Below are 14,984 nucleotides of genomic sequence, written 5' to 3' on the forward strand. Positions count from 1 at the left end.
ATCCTGACCAGATAGAAAGTTACTGTCTTGGGTAAAGTTGTTCTAGAGATCATAATCTTTTCGTTGGTGGAGAGTTGTTCAGAATTTTCTCACCACGTAGCGCTAGAATACATGTGAAATTATCGCATACGATATATCTCGAGATCATGACCAGATAGAAAGTTACTGTCGTCGACAAATTTGTTGATGACATCAAAGCCTACTTATTGGTGCACAATAGTTCAAAACTTTCTCAATACGCGGCGCTAGCATAACGTGTAATTCTCATATAAAATATCTCGAGATCCTGACCAGATAGAAACTTACTGTCTTCGGCAAAGTTGTTCAGAAGGTCAAGGCCTTTTTATAAGTGGACAGTAGATCAGAGTTTTCTCACTTCGCGGCGCTAGTATACATGTAAAACTCTCGCATATATAAAATATCTCTAGATCCTTACCGTATAAAAAGTTACTGTCTTCGGCAAAGTTTTTAGGAAGTCAAGATCTTTTCGTTGGTGGAGTATTTCAGAAAATGCTCACTACGTGGCGCTACTATATTCGTGCAATTTTCGCATATATAATAGCTCGAGATCCTGAGCAGATAGAAAGTTCTGTCTTCAGCAAACTTGTTCAGGGGGTCAAGTATTTTTGGCTGGTGAACAGTAGTTCAGAATTATCTCACAATGCGGTGCTAGTATACACGTGAAATTCTCATATAAAATATCTCGAGATCCTGACCAGATAGATAGTTACTGTCTTTTGCAAAGCTGATCAGGAGATCATAGCCTTTTTGCTGGTTAACAGTAGTTCAGAATCTTCTCACTAGGTAGAGCTCGTATACATGTTAAGTTCTCGCATGTGATAGATCACTAGACCAGATAGAGAGTAAATGTCTTTGGCAAAGTTGTTCAGGAAGTCAAGATCTTTTCGATGGTGGATAGTTGTTCAGGATTTTCTCACTACTTGGTGCTAAAGGGCGAACACGAAATTATTGCGACACCGAAAATGTCATGCCAATTTTCTTATTATGTTTAGAATCAAACCAAAACTTTAGGGTAGTTTTATACATATATTTACTTCAAAAATCAAAAGAAAAGTTAATCGATGGAGCCTTGAGTGTAAAATTGAACGCATTTTCGCTTGATGCACTCCATCAAAGTCTTTACAGTGTCATCCGGTACCAGTTTCTCAGTTTTTTTTTTCCATTTTCTTAACATGTCCTTCTCGTCTTTGACTGTCTTCTTGCTCTTCCGAAGTTCCCGCTTCATTATTGCCCAGTACTGCTCCACCGGGCGCAGCTCCGGACAGTTTGGCGGATTCATGTCCTTTGGAACAAAATGGACAGAATTGGCCTCATACCACTCCAGGACACTTTTAGAATAGTGGCATGATGCCAAATCTGGCCAAAATAGCGGAGCTTCGTCGTGCTGCTGCAAGACCGGCAAAAGGCGCTTCTCGAGGCACTCAGATTTGTAGATCTCGCCATTTACTGTGCCCTTTGTCACGAAAGGCTCACTCCTCAGTCCGCAAGAGCAGATGGCTTGCCAAATGAGATATTTGGAGGCGAACTTCGACATTTTCTTCTTCTTAAATTTGTCGTCCACATCGACCTTGCTCTTGCCGGTGAAAAACTCCAACTCCGGAATTTGCTTAAAATCGGCTTTTATATACGCTTCGTCGTTCATCACACAGCAGCCATATTTTGTCAGCATCTTCTCGTAGAGCTTCCGTGCCCGAGTTTTAGCCGTCGATTGTTGCCGCTCATCGCGGTTCGGGAAGTTCTGTACCTTGTATGTATGTAGTCCAGCTCTCTTCTTTGTATTCTGGACGTAGCTCTGCGACATGCCGATCTTTTTAGCCAAATCAATCACGGCTTGAGACGTTGGGATTTGCTTTAATCATCCGCTTCACCTTTCCCTCCGTCTTTTTGTTCTCCGGTTCCGGTTTTCTTCCAGCTCCTTTGCCGTGGTCCAACGTCAACCACTCCTGGAACCGCTTCAACACTCTGGAGACGGTTGAATGGTGAATGTTCAACATTTTTCCCAACCTGGAAATTCCAGGTGTTTGGAAAGAATTTGTTCTCTCAACTCGCTTTGGTTCACCTCCATTTTCGTTGAATCGAAAAACACGACTTCGAGTTTGACAGCATGTACACAATACACATCAATGAGAAAGTGTGCGAAATTTGGTTGATTTTTACCCAATGGTAAAAAAGTTATACCCTGTTGAATGTGTCGCAATAATTTCGTGTTCGCCCTTTAGTATACACATGCAAATCTTGCATATACAATAGCTCGAGATCCTGAGCAGAGAGAAAGTTACTGTTTTTGGCAAACTTGTTCAGGGGGTCAAGACTTTTTGGCTGGTGGACAGGAGTCTAGAATTTTCTCACCACATGGCGCTAGTAAACATGTACAATTCTTGTGTATGCTAAGCTCAAGATTATGAACAGGTAGAAAATTACTGTCTTCGAAAAAGTTGTTCATGAGGTCAATGTCTATTGCTTGGTGCACAATTGTAAAACGGTCTACACTGATTGACGACAAATAAATAAATAAATAAATAAATAGTTTAAAATTTTCACACTACGTGGCGCTAGTATACACGTGAAAGGTTTCGCTAGTAGACAGTAGTTCAAAATTTTATCACTACTTAGCGCTAGAATACACGTGAAATTCTCGCATGTGGTTTGTTTCGAGATCCTGACCAGATAGAAAGTTACTGTCTTCGACAAAGTTGTTCAGGAGGTCTTAGCCTTTTTGGCTTGTAAACAGTAGTTAACAATTTTCTCACCACATGGTGTTAGTATACATGTACACTTTTTGCATATGCTATATCTCGAGATCCTAATCAGATAGAAAGTTACTGTCTACAACAAAGTTGTTCAGGAGGTCAAGGTCTTTTGGCCGGAGTCGATGTTATAATAAGAATCCCGCCAAGAGTGCAGCCAGAAGTACCAATCGAACTGTCAAGCGGGGTACCAAACAAGCAAAGTAAATAACCATCATTGTTCCTACAGCCAGTGAACTACAAGTATTGCATTCATTACTGACAATATTTTAGTAATTTAAGATGAAAAAAATTTCTTCGCGTTATTTATTACACTGTGGTATTTAAAGCACTTGTTTGAACTTTTTTCAGGTTCTATCATTGCTTTTGTCTTCCAGAAGGTCCGTTATCGACATGAAATGTTTCACTTCTGATTGAAAGTCATCCGATGCTAACGCAAAAAATCTGGTTGCCTTTTACTCTGACGAAAAATAAATCCCAAACAGTGCTGCTTGTTCGCAATATTTTCTCTTGGCGGGACTCTTATTATAACATCGGCTCTGCTTTTGGCTGGTGAACAGTAGATCAGAATTTTCTCACAAACTCTAGGCTTTAACCTTATCAACAACTTTTTTCAAGACAGTAACTTTCTATCTGGTCATCTGGTCACACATATTGAATATGCGAGAAAGGCACGTATATACTAGCACCTCATAGTGAGAAAATTTTGAACTTTTGTCAAGATCTTAACTTAACAGGATCTCGAGATATATCACATGCGAGAATTTCACATGTATACTAGCGCTTTGTCGTGAGAAAATTCTGAACTACTGTCCGCCAGCGACAAGGCTATGAGCTCCTGAACAACTTTATCGGAGACAGTAATTTTCTATCTGGTCAGGATCTCGATATATTCCATGTTGTAATCAATTAAGTTAAATCCCACGTAGTATGGTCATAGTTTACGCGGTTTCCATTTACATTTTCCCTATTATCCGCATTTTTAAGGTGTTTACTGTAATCAAAGTTTAGCTTGTTTCGATCAAAACAAGTTTTTTGATGAATACTCGTTGGTTTCAGATCGATTGGTAACTCAGCAACTAAATGGCAATGGAAAACTCATGTGTGTTGTACAAAGTACAACAGTGCGAGTAACGGAGGGTTAACTTACCGAGATGAACCAGCCCCAGGCTGCCTATTTCTTAAGTGTAGCTTATATTATATAATCTCCAGACCTTTTCTTAAGATCTACCCCGCTGAGATTTTGTTCAGAAAGCCAAATTCTCCGAACATTTCCAAAGCTTCTTGAAGAATTCCTGTGTCTTGCTGAGGATTTTTTTTTGGCAACATTCGATTTTCCCAATGTTCCCCAAATTTATCTGAAGCTCATTTGACATGTCCAATGTTCCTATTTTTAATCTGACCTGAGGTTCCCTGAGCTTTTCAGAACTTCATATCATATGTACTTTGAACTTCATCGAGGTTCCTTGAATTTCATTGAATTGTGTATGCCACTCTTATGTTCCCTAAAGTCTGCTTAGCATTTCAGCTTTAATTGTAGGTTCTCGATGCAGTGAGATTCGCAAGCAGCGATTGATCGCTCTTTTGGTGGTTTTTAATTACTTTTGACGTAGGATTACGTCTTTCGGCAACATATTGGGGGTGCAACTTCAAAAAACCAAAATCGACCGCATTACGAAAAGAGGTTAGGTGTTGATCACATATAACTCTGTCAATAGCGGATGGATTTTAATTCTTAACAATTAAGAAATTTATCTACCAATCTGCTTAAATGAACACTTTATTAATTTTCAATAGACTTATATTGAAAAATACACAAATGTCCAACTGTTACAATGGTAATCAGTGTTCACTCGGCTGTCGACAAAAGCAGACCACTCTCGATGTGTGCTACGCGATCGTCTGTTTTCTCGGCAGCAACCATTGTGTGGTCCTCCTCATTGTTCTTCATCAGCAGTTCTTTCGGTCGATGCGTCGTCGACTTTGAAAAGCAACCGTTTCGTGATGAGTGTGTGAGTGCTGACCACGTTTTGCGTCCATTGCTGCAATGGACGCGCTCTGACCCTCGTTGGCGTACAACAATTTGCCATACAATGAAACTACTGGAAGCGGCTCCAGTTCTGATGGAGGAGGCTTTTTGGATAGCGGAAGATAAAGTGTTTATTGTGTTGTACCTTTTGACTATATATTTAAGATGTATTGTATAGTGACCACGAATCCTCGGCTCTGTTAAGTTAATTCGGTTGAGCCTTATCAAATAAATTAATAAACAAAAAAAAATACAATGGTAATCAAAATTATCACCGATTTCCTGCAAAAAACGCTTTCCCTAACAAAGATTAAAAAATCGACTTCGATGCGGTCTCACTGAACGGTGCTCATTCAATCACCGCGTGTGGTAGTGTGTGGTCGTCGTAGTTAGCAGCATCAATATCAGCAGCAGCAGTGCTTTTGGCGTGTGGCGTTGAACATAGTTCTCCACCACACAACGAAAGGCAGCTTGCAAGCAGCGAGCTGCAGAGCCCACATGAGCATCCTTAGAAGGAGGAAGAAACCGCACCGCTATGGATCGGAAACAGTTTCTTCGTGAGTCGATGCGGGTCATCTATAGCAAGCACATCACCCTTGCTCCAAAAAACATACAACTCGCCAGCCTCATCCGTGTTGAACACCCTAATAGCTCAGCATTACTCAACCATCACGGCAAAACGGTCCTTTTCAGGACCACCATAAATTTGGTAGAGTATTTTTTTACGTAGGAAAACGTATCTTGGCAACATATTGGGGGTGTAGTAAAAAAAAAAAAAAAACAAAATTGACCGCATCACGAAAAGTGGTCACATTTTGACCACATATGACTCTGTCAATAGTGGATGGATTTTAATTCTAAACAAACCAACAGCACAGCATTACTCAACCATTAAGACAAAACGGTCCTTTTTAGGATGACCATAAATTATTGTTGTTTAGGAGTTCATTTTCATGGAACGTTCGCTCGCCTTTCTGCCAGCCACATCACCCTCAAATGTATGTATTTATAATGTACCCAACAACAAAACGTTTGTGGTCAAATGCGTCAAGTTATGAAGTGGTACATACAACACTTCGAATTAAGGTAAGGTTTTCTCCAGGAAGCAAAAAAAGCAAAAAAAAATCTCAAATTTATGATTGATCGTGAATATCTCGTGAAATTAGACCAAAAAATTCCTCCATTCCTTCGCTTTTTTAATTAGGACAGAGAACTACTTCAGCCTAATCGCCCATTTTGGGCCTATCGAGCAGAAAACTTCAAATAAATCCCCATGATTTCAGACTTAACACGTCAATTATATTATGCGTTTGGCACGATAGTTTAGTTAATAAGCTATGGAACGAAGTCAATGAGAACGCGTGATATGAAGGTATGCACCCATTATTCCCAAAAACAAAAGAAGTGCTCCGACCGAATCAATTTTTACCTTTATCCGATAGGCCGAAGTGAATTCATTGGCGTTTCAATGCGTTAGGCCGAGTTTAGAATCCGTAGGCCGAGTTTGGCGTCCAGAAGCAGTGATAGACTTTTGACAATATCTCAAAGATTGGTTTCTCTATATCAAATCTTACGGTACATACGGAAAGGTAAATAAATTTGGAAGCCATCAGTAATAATAACATTCTGTTTGGTGCTAAACTACGCTAGATTAAGAAAAACTAAGTGCGGGTTGTGCCGGAAATGGGGTAGTTAACCCTATCTATTGAATAAACCAAAAATTCCGTGAAAACGAGGCGTTTCCGTGATGGGAAAAGTTGTTTCCCTTACACAGTCGCCGAATATTGATACCAAGCAGTGGGCATGCATTACTAGTAGTAAAATTTACGTTTATTTGCTTTTTTTTAAAAGTTTCAACATTTGGTTTTACATTTCAATTGGTTAGCCTTTGGCTCTTCAACTTTGTTCTAGTGAATTGGCTATTCTAATATGATGATTGCGTTTAGCGCTAATTAACAGGATACCCATTAAGGTCTTGTTTCCGGTTGAATTTAAAAATTTGATAATCTACCTACTTGAGCACATAGATCTACTGAACTACTTGAACTTGGTTGCCAAATCACGAATGATCTGGTGGTTTGATTGCAGACAGCGCCTAGGCGACTCTGAACCTTTCCAGCGTGGACGTCTTTCGCTACTCCAATGTTTGAAGACCGGCCAGGTGGTGAATCTCAGAATTACGAGTTCGTGGTGGGCTGTTAAGGATCATTCTGATGATCTTGTTTTGGATCCTCTGAAGCTTTATGTAGTGGCACTGCTTTTGGACAGCAACCTTGTTTTTGAGGGACAGGGTGGACTTCCTGTTTATCAGAGGGTAGAGCGACCTGATCAAGATGTTACACTTGGTGGATGTCTTGTCCACATGGGATCGGAATAGCAATTTGCTATCGAGGGTGAGACCAAGGTAGACTACTTCACTCGACCATTAATGAGAGTGCTATCAAGATGGACCTTGAAGTTAGCAGGTGAAACAAGCCTAGGTGAATTCGAGTGTGGAAACAGAATGGTTTGTGTTTTAGCTGCATTGATACCAATCTGCCAGCTCTTGTAATAGTCGGACACAACGCCCAGGTCTGATTGTAGTTTACTCACCAAAGCACGGATCACTCGACCCCTATAGATGATTGAGGTGTCATCTGCGAACATTAACAGGATACCACCACCCGGCAGGGGAGGAACGTCTGAAGTGAAAATGTTGAATAGGATAGGCCCAAGCAGGCTATCTTGAGGGACCCCTGCATCAACGTTAAACGTTTCAGAGGGGACGTTGTTCAAGTAGACCTGGAATAATCTGCCCGACAAGTAGTTTTTGATGATTTTCACGAGGTAGATCGGAAAGTTGTATCGATGAAGCTTGTATCCTAGGCTATCATGCCAGACATTGTCGAGCGCCTTCTCGACGTCCAACAATGCCATGGTAGATGTATTGGAAACGGTCTTGTTCCGCTTGAGAAAGATGCTATTATCATTTGAAAACACCAGCAGACGGCTGAGTATCAACTTTTCTAATAGTTAGCTTCTAGATGGAGGACAAGAGGCTGATGGGGCGATAGCTTTTGGCACTTTGTCAGGCTTGCGTATTGGGATCACTTTGGCTAACTTCCAGTATGCAGGGAAGTAGCCAAGCTCCGAACATTTGTTGAAGATAACGGTAAGACGGTTGAAGACCATCACACCATCCATACCCGCAGCCTTCATGTTTTTAGTGCTTCTAATAGCTGCTATCACCTCATCAGCCGATATTCTACTATCATCATACACTACTACGGGGGTGTCAGCGACTCTAGACATTGCCTCCAGTACAGCAGGCTCATGGGGGCTCACCATGGTTTGCCCAAGATTATGTGAAATCACAAAATGTTGGCCTAGAGCATTGGCCTTTTCAACTGGGGTTATGAATATGGATGAGTCCGAGTTCTGGTCAACAGAGGAAAGCGGAGGGATCGGTCTCGACTTATTTTTCAAAATTTTGGTCATCTTCCAAAATGGCTTTGCACAATCTGGGAGAAAGTGAATCTTGTTGGCAAAATCGTTATTTCTGAGTTCCACCATCCTGGCCTGGATAATTTTGGTTAGCCTATTGACATTGGTAGTCAAATGGGGCAGCCCAGAGCGCTGGAACTGCCTATGAATGGTGTTACGGAGGTTCAGAGTATGACTCACCTTTCTGGATGCTGATACGTGTTGCTCCCTGGCACGGGATATCACCTCTTCTATGGTTTGCAGACACCGATCGACTTCTTCGAACGACTCCGGTAGGACGTCGTAGTCGATTGCTGTGTTCACACAGCGCTGGTACTGCTGCCAGTTAACACGATGATAATTTCGATGGGAAACTTGAAACCTACTGGGCGAGGAACCTACTTTGGCCACCACCGGATAGTGGTCCGAGCTCAGTTCCTGATAGGCGATAGGTTGAGAGATGTTATCGCCAATGTTGCTGATGAAGATGTCGATGTCGACTCAACCGGGTGGGAGTGTCTGGACACAGGATGATGTAGTGGGCTTCCTGCAGATCGTTGTATAAGATTGTGCCATTTTGATTTCGCCGACTATTGCCCCAGGCTTGATGCTTGGCGTTCAGGTCGCCAACGATGACGAAATTTAGCCGCCGTCGAGTTAGCTTGATGATGTCTCTTCGGAGGTCTGCGGCCGAGCCGTCCCTAATGTTGGTTTGCTTGGGGAAGTAGACCGCGATGATGGTGCCAGACGGTACCGATGTTTATGCCTTTTGGTGCAAATTGTAAGCCCCTCATATTAAGAGCATTATGTCAAAAAAAAAACCTTGACGAATTCTCTTAATAGAAGGGGCTTTAAATTTGCATAAAAAAGCATAAACGTAGGTACCGTCCGGTAAACCCAGATTCTGTGATTTAAGTGTTTTCCCTAATACATATTTCATTTCCGCACCGCTATCATCTCCAAGAACATCGAGGAAAAATTTCCAAGCTTCCAACCCATCGGTCCTTTTCAGGACCACAAATGACTGCTAAAAGAGTTAACTAAAGAGTAAGAGCTTGAATCCAAGACTACATGGACATCGACAGAGCACCTCAAAACAGAACTCTCAAATTGCTTCCTAATTTCAACCTATCGAAAAATTTTCCTGATAACGAGTTTAGAAATCAATTTAATATTTACTATACTTTTGCTGTGACATCATAACTACACCTTTCATAATCCTACGTCAAATATACGGTCGTGTCTTGGGTACAACCTCTTACTTTTTATTATAGAATGCTATCGGAAAACCCAAATGAACTTTCAGTTAACCCATCGTAAAATGATGCTATTATTATCCCTATAGAAATGTAAAATTTACACACCGTAGAGCCATACTCTGTAATTTCACTGAAGGTGCACTTGAGAGCGCTCTAAAATACACCATCAGTGAAAGCACAGATTGTGGCTCTGTGGTGCGGAAATTTTGAATTTTGATTGGAAGATTAATAGCACTAACCTATCTATTATAACATGGGTTAACTGACAATTAAAGAGATGAACCAGTCTCTGGCTGAAAGTCTCGCTTATAAAGATATCCTAACCTAACTGACAATTCGATTGGATTTAACGTCCAAAAAGAGCAATCCATCCCTGTTTGCAAGCTTCTTCGAGTTACTCAGATCGTCCCTTGAACATCTTTTAAGTTTCACTGAGCTTTACTGAGATTTTATAAACGTGTCTCGGGGATTACCTACTTTGCATTGAACATCCCTCATTGATTTGCTCTGCCTTTTGCTGACTTTACATAAGATTCGATTTGCTTCCCTGGAATTGTGAACTTATCTCTTTTAACTTTTAGAAACTTCTCAGAGAACTCCGGAAAACTTTGAGATTTGGGCGTAATTGCTTTTGTAAACAATCACGTCTATCGCTAATTTCTCGTGAATTGAAACTCAATCTCGCGAATAAACCATACTATGATAGAGGAATCATTTATCTACCTGTTTGTGCCGTTGATTTTTTAGGTTGAGTTTTAATTTGCGAGAAATTGGCGATTGACGTGTTTGTTTACAAACGGAATTACGTCCTAATCTCAAAGTTCTCCGGAACTCCGAAAAGGATTAGGGTACTGCTAATGAAAATGAACTGTGAAGTAGTTTAGGGAACTTCTGACAATTTTGGCAAGCTGCGGAAAAGTTAAGCAGAATTCGGAGGTCACAATAGTCATTCAGAGTTTATCTACTCCCTTACAAGCTATTTAGGAGACTTTGTAGGTTGATTGATTGATTGATTTCTTTATTATAGAGACTTTCAGCCGTTGGCTGGTTCGTCCCTGACACTTTGTAGGGGTTATTGGGGCTTATGAGGGAATAGCTAAATTTCAAACAAGGCAGGAAGCAACAGAGGGCTCAGAGATTTTTTGACAACTTCAAGGAGCTTCAGAATTGGTTTACAATTTAAAGAAGCTTAGGTAGAATGTGTCAAGATTCTGATAATTTAGAAGAAGTTTTGAGAAATGCTCAGCATTGAGAGGATGATAAGAAATGTTTCAGTAGTATATGAATACTCAGTGCCGTAGTGAGTAGGTTACGAGAACTGACGTCACCTCCAAGGATGACAAGTCAAGGGGGGTGAATTCAAATGGTTTGTACTTAGCATTTGTTCCTCGAATATCATTCCGTTGGCATTTAATACATTTATATTTCGTCAAGGGCGTACGATCCTCTGACACTGTTACTTTTAAAAGAGATTAAGGCTAGAGAAGACTGAATTCATGATACTGAGAAAGTCTACAAGAGGTGAACGAAATACGCGTATCTGTAAAAATAGTAGCAAATTTCAAGTAACCATTTTGGTTTTATAAGGGTTCTGTAGGTAATGAATTAGACTTGTAAACTGCTTTAGAACCTCGATAAAACTTGCAATGTCCCGCGGAATTTTTTTCATGATTCGCAATAAACTATCCTCCGAATTGGAATTCTCCTTAGAATTCCATTGAAACAATTATAAGATTGCGATTCGCTTGGATTTCTTAACAGGATTCTTGTGGAACACTTTCCAATATGCTCTTGGAGTTTCCTTGTTACTCTCAACAGAACTTTTTCATTTCAAATCTCAGTATTATTTTCTTAATTCCCTCAAATGTTTCAAAATTTCTCTCAAATTATTTGTGAAATGATATTATAATTTGCTTCAAAATTCCGTGGAACTTATTTTTAAATCCTTTTGAATTCTACTCAAAAAAAACTTCCATGGCGAGCATTTCCAGCCCAAAACGCAAACCCGTTGGTCATGAGTGTTTCCGATTTGAATGAAACATTTCTCACGTGTTCGCTGCTTCTAATGGTTGCATTTTTCATTTAAATATGATTTTTTCCTCCAGAGTAACTTTTGAAAAGGGCGTATAAAAAAATGGATTATTTTTTTTTCAAAAAATCATTACTTGAAAACTATTGATCTGATCAAAATGGCATATGAGAAGAAGTTTTAGGTAGTTAAATTATCTTTGCGGAAAAAAATACACTGAAAGAAAAACTTAGTAAATTAATATTTAAAAAACGTAAAACGATGATTATCTCAAAACACCCCCCCTTCGATCTTTATAATTTTTTTTTTGAAGAAAACTGAAAAAATGCCCTAATATTTGGTGAAGAGTGTATGCTGGTAACTTTCTTAAAAAAAAATTAATAATTTTTGAAATTTTTGTTGGTTTTTACAAGTTGGTGAAATTGCATATTTTTTAGTAAAATAGTAATTTATTTGGATTTTACGCATAATTTTCAAAAACATTGAACATAAAAACTTTTTTCCTAAGTCCAGCCATTCTCAAATTAATGCAATTTAAAAAAATAATTATAATAATTTTCTACATTTTGGGCCATTTTCAAATGTTAGTCGTGATGTCCAGCAAAAAGATGTTTTTCCATGAATATATATTAAAAAACAGACAATTCATTCTCAAATATGGTAGCTGTCAGACTTACCCGTTTCTATTTAGACGCAGCGGAAAAGAAACAAGTTTATAAGTAAATACTCTCAAATATACCCAAATAATCAACAAACCCACTCATGTGCCTTTTTTCTGTCCTCTATTAGTTGTATACCTGGATAGAATTGTATATGTCATAACAGAGGCTCAAAACATAAACAGGTAAACAAATATGTTATTAAACCTGTAATTGAGATAAATTCTCTAGGTACTTCTCTGACGTATACCATATTGTGCCTTAAGGTTCTACAAAGGGTAAGTAATTTTGTGTTCTTCTTCTTCTTTAAATATCATAAAATCATCATCATTCGTTTACACATACATTCATATATTATGAATACGAAAATTTAAAACATGTATTTCGTGGGTAAAACACGAAAATTTCCTGGGTAAAACACATTCACTGTATTTACTTACTTGTGTTCTTCGAAGTATAGCACAATTAAACGCAATCGAATACACGAAACTCAAAACAACTGCTTCACAAAACTCTTGGTGAACAAAATTCATCACAAAGAAAACCATTTCTACTTTACTGCTTTGCTAGCAATCGTGAAAGTATCATTGAAACAGCGGTGCCAGATGTATTGCCTCTAGCAATGAATTTAAGTTTATTAAAACAATTAATTGCAAAGTCTGCCTTATTAACATAGATGAGTGGATGTATTTAATGGTGGATAAATATCAAAAACTGATTAAATAAAACATAAATGACCATTTTAAACATTTTACCGGTCAAATTAAAAAAGTCACAGAAGATTGAATTCAACACTAACAGGGTTGATGGCAGCAGTGCACGTAGCCTGTTATACACTTTCCCGCTCAGGGGTGTAAACAAACTTGCATACAGCGCAGTCTGGCAGTGCTTATGTTTTGTCTGCTACATTCTTATCCACTAGATAGTGTGACATCACATTTGCTGTTGTATTGAAATGAAGGAAGAAAAGAGATGGTTAAGTTTTCCTCACCATACCAGTTGATATTTATGAAAAATGGGCAGTTTTGGCGTGGGGACATGCACTTCCAATGAATTTTACCAATACATTTAGAAAATGATGATCGAAGAATATTTCAAAAAGAAGAAGTAAACAAAATAATGACCCTTTGTAGAACCTTAAGAGCTCATCCCGCGATATCACAACTACATAAAAAGGCACCCCGTGGAGGCTTCTTACACTCACACTTAAAAAAGTTTGCTATAATCAATTGTACCTAATGAAGATAGGTATAATGTCAACATTGTAATTATTCTGCTACATATATATATATATATATATATATATATATATATTGGGACGATCTTCACCTGTTCCATTCAGTTCATCTCTCTTAGCGTTTCAAGTTAAAAAGCAAGTAGTTTTTTACGATGGATAACAATTTCAAGTGTTGTAAACCTCTACCTTAATCAATTTCAAAGCATGACACAGTAGCAGTTCAGTTGCTTATCTCAAAATTATTAGAATTTTTAAAGTTGCAAATAACAGTTCAAAAGTGTATTTTTATGTCAGATGGAGCAGCATCACAATACAAAAACATAAAAAATTTTGCTAGCATTTGTGGATTTAAAGATAAGCATAATGTAGAAATGGAATGGCATTTTTTTGCAACTTCACACGGCAAAGGTCCTTGTGATGCGATTGGCGGTACCCTTAAGAGAATGGCAACCAGAGCAAGTTTAGCTAAGCAACACGAGCACCCTATAACGAACCCTAAACAACTGTACGACTGGGCAAATAGTCGTAAAGAAGATCTTCAAACAAAAATGTCATTTTGTTATGTTTCTACGGAAGAATACAAAAAGGCTGACACGGAATTTGATCCAATTTTTAAGAAAGTGAAACCAATTCCTGGAACTCGCAAATATCATTGCTATATTCCAGTTTCAAACAAGCAAATTGCAGTAAAAATATTCTCTAATTCAAACGATACACCCAAATTATTCAATGTATTCAAATAATATGAGTTGTAAAATAAAATAATAAATATATACTGTTTCTTATCTCAACAAATCTTTCATTTGATCACATCAACGTGCTTCTGTTCCGCTGCCTCTAGACAGAAACGGGTAAGTCTGACAGCTACCATATCTGAGAATGAATTGTTTGTTTTTTAATATACAATCATGAAATAAAATCTCGTTGCTGGACATCTCGACGAACATTTGAAAATGGCCTAAAATGTTGAAAATTGTTATAATTATTTTTTTTTAATTTGCATTAACTTGAGAACGGCTGGACTTAGGAAAAAAGTTTTATATGCAAAGTTATCGAAAATAATGCGTAGAATCCAAATAAATTGTTATTTTTCAAAAAAACATGCATTTTCATCAACTTGTAAAAATCAACAAAAATTTAAAAAACTATAGATTTCTTTTTAAGGAAGTTACCAGCATACACTTTTCACGAAATTTAAGGGTATTCCATCAATTTTCTTGAAAAAAAAAATTATAAAGATCGAAGGGGGGGTGTTTTGAGATAATCATCGTTTTACGTTTTTTAAATACTAATTTACGAAGTTTTTTCTTTCAATGTATTTTTTCCGCAAAGATAATTTAACTACCTAAAACTTCTTCTCATATGTCGTTTTGATCAGATCAACAGTTTTCAAGTTATGATTTTTTGAAAAAAAAAATAATCAATTTTTTTATACGCCCTTTTCAAAAGTTACTCTGGAGGAAAAAATCATATTTAAATGAAAAATGCAACCATTAGTAGCAGCGAACACGTGAGCAATGTTTCATTCAAATCAGAAGGGG

The sequence above is a fragment of the Ochlerotatus camptorhynchus genome, unplaced genomic scaffold, assembly GCF_037179485.1.
Source record: "Ochlerotatus camptorhynchus isolate MF236.1 unplaced genomic scaffold, CSIRO-AGI_Acam_v1.1 ptg000082l, whole genome shotgun sequence".
NCBI classification, from domain to species: Eukaryota; Metazoa; Arthropoda; class Insecta; order Diptera; family Culicidae; genus Ochlerotatus; species Ochlerotatus camptorhynchus.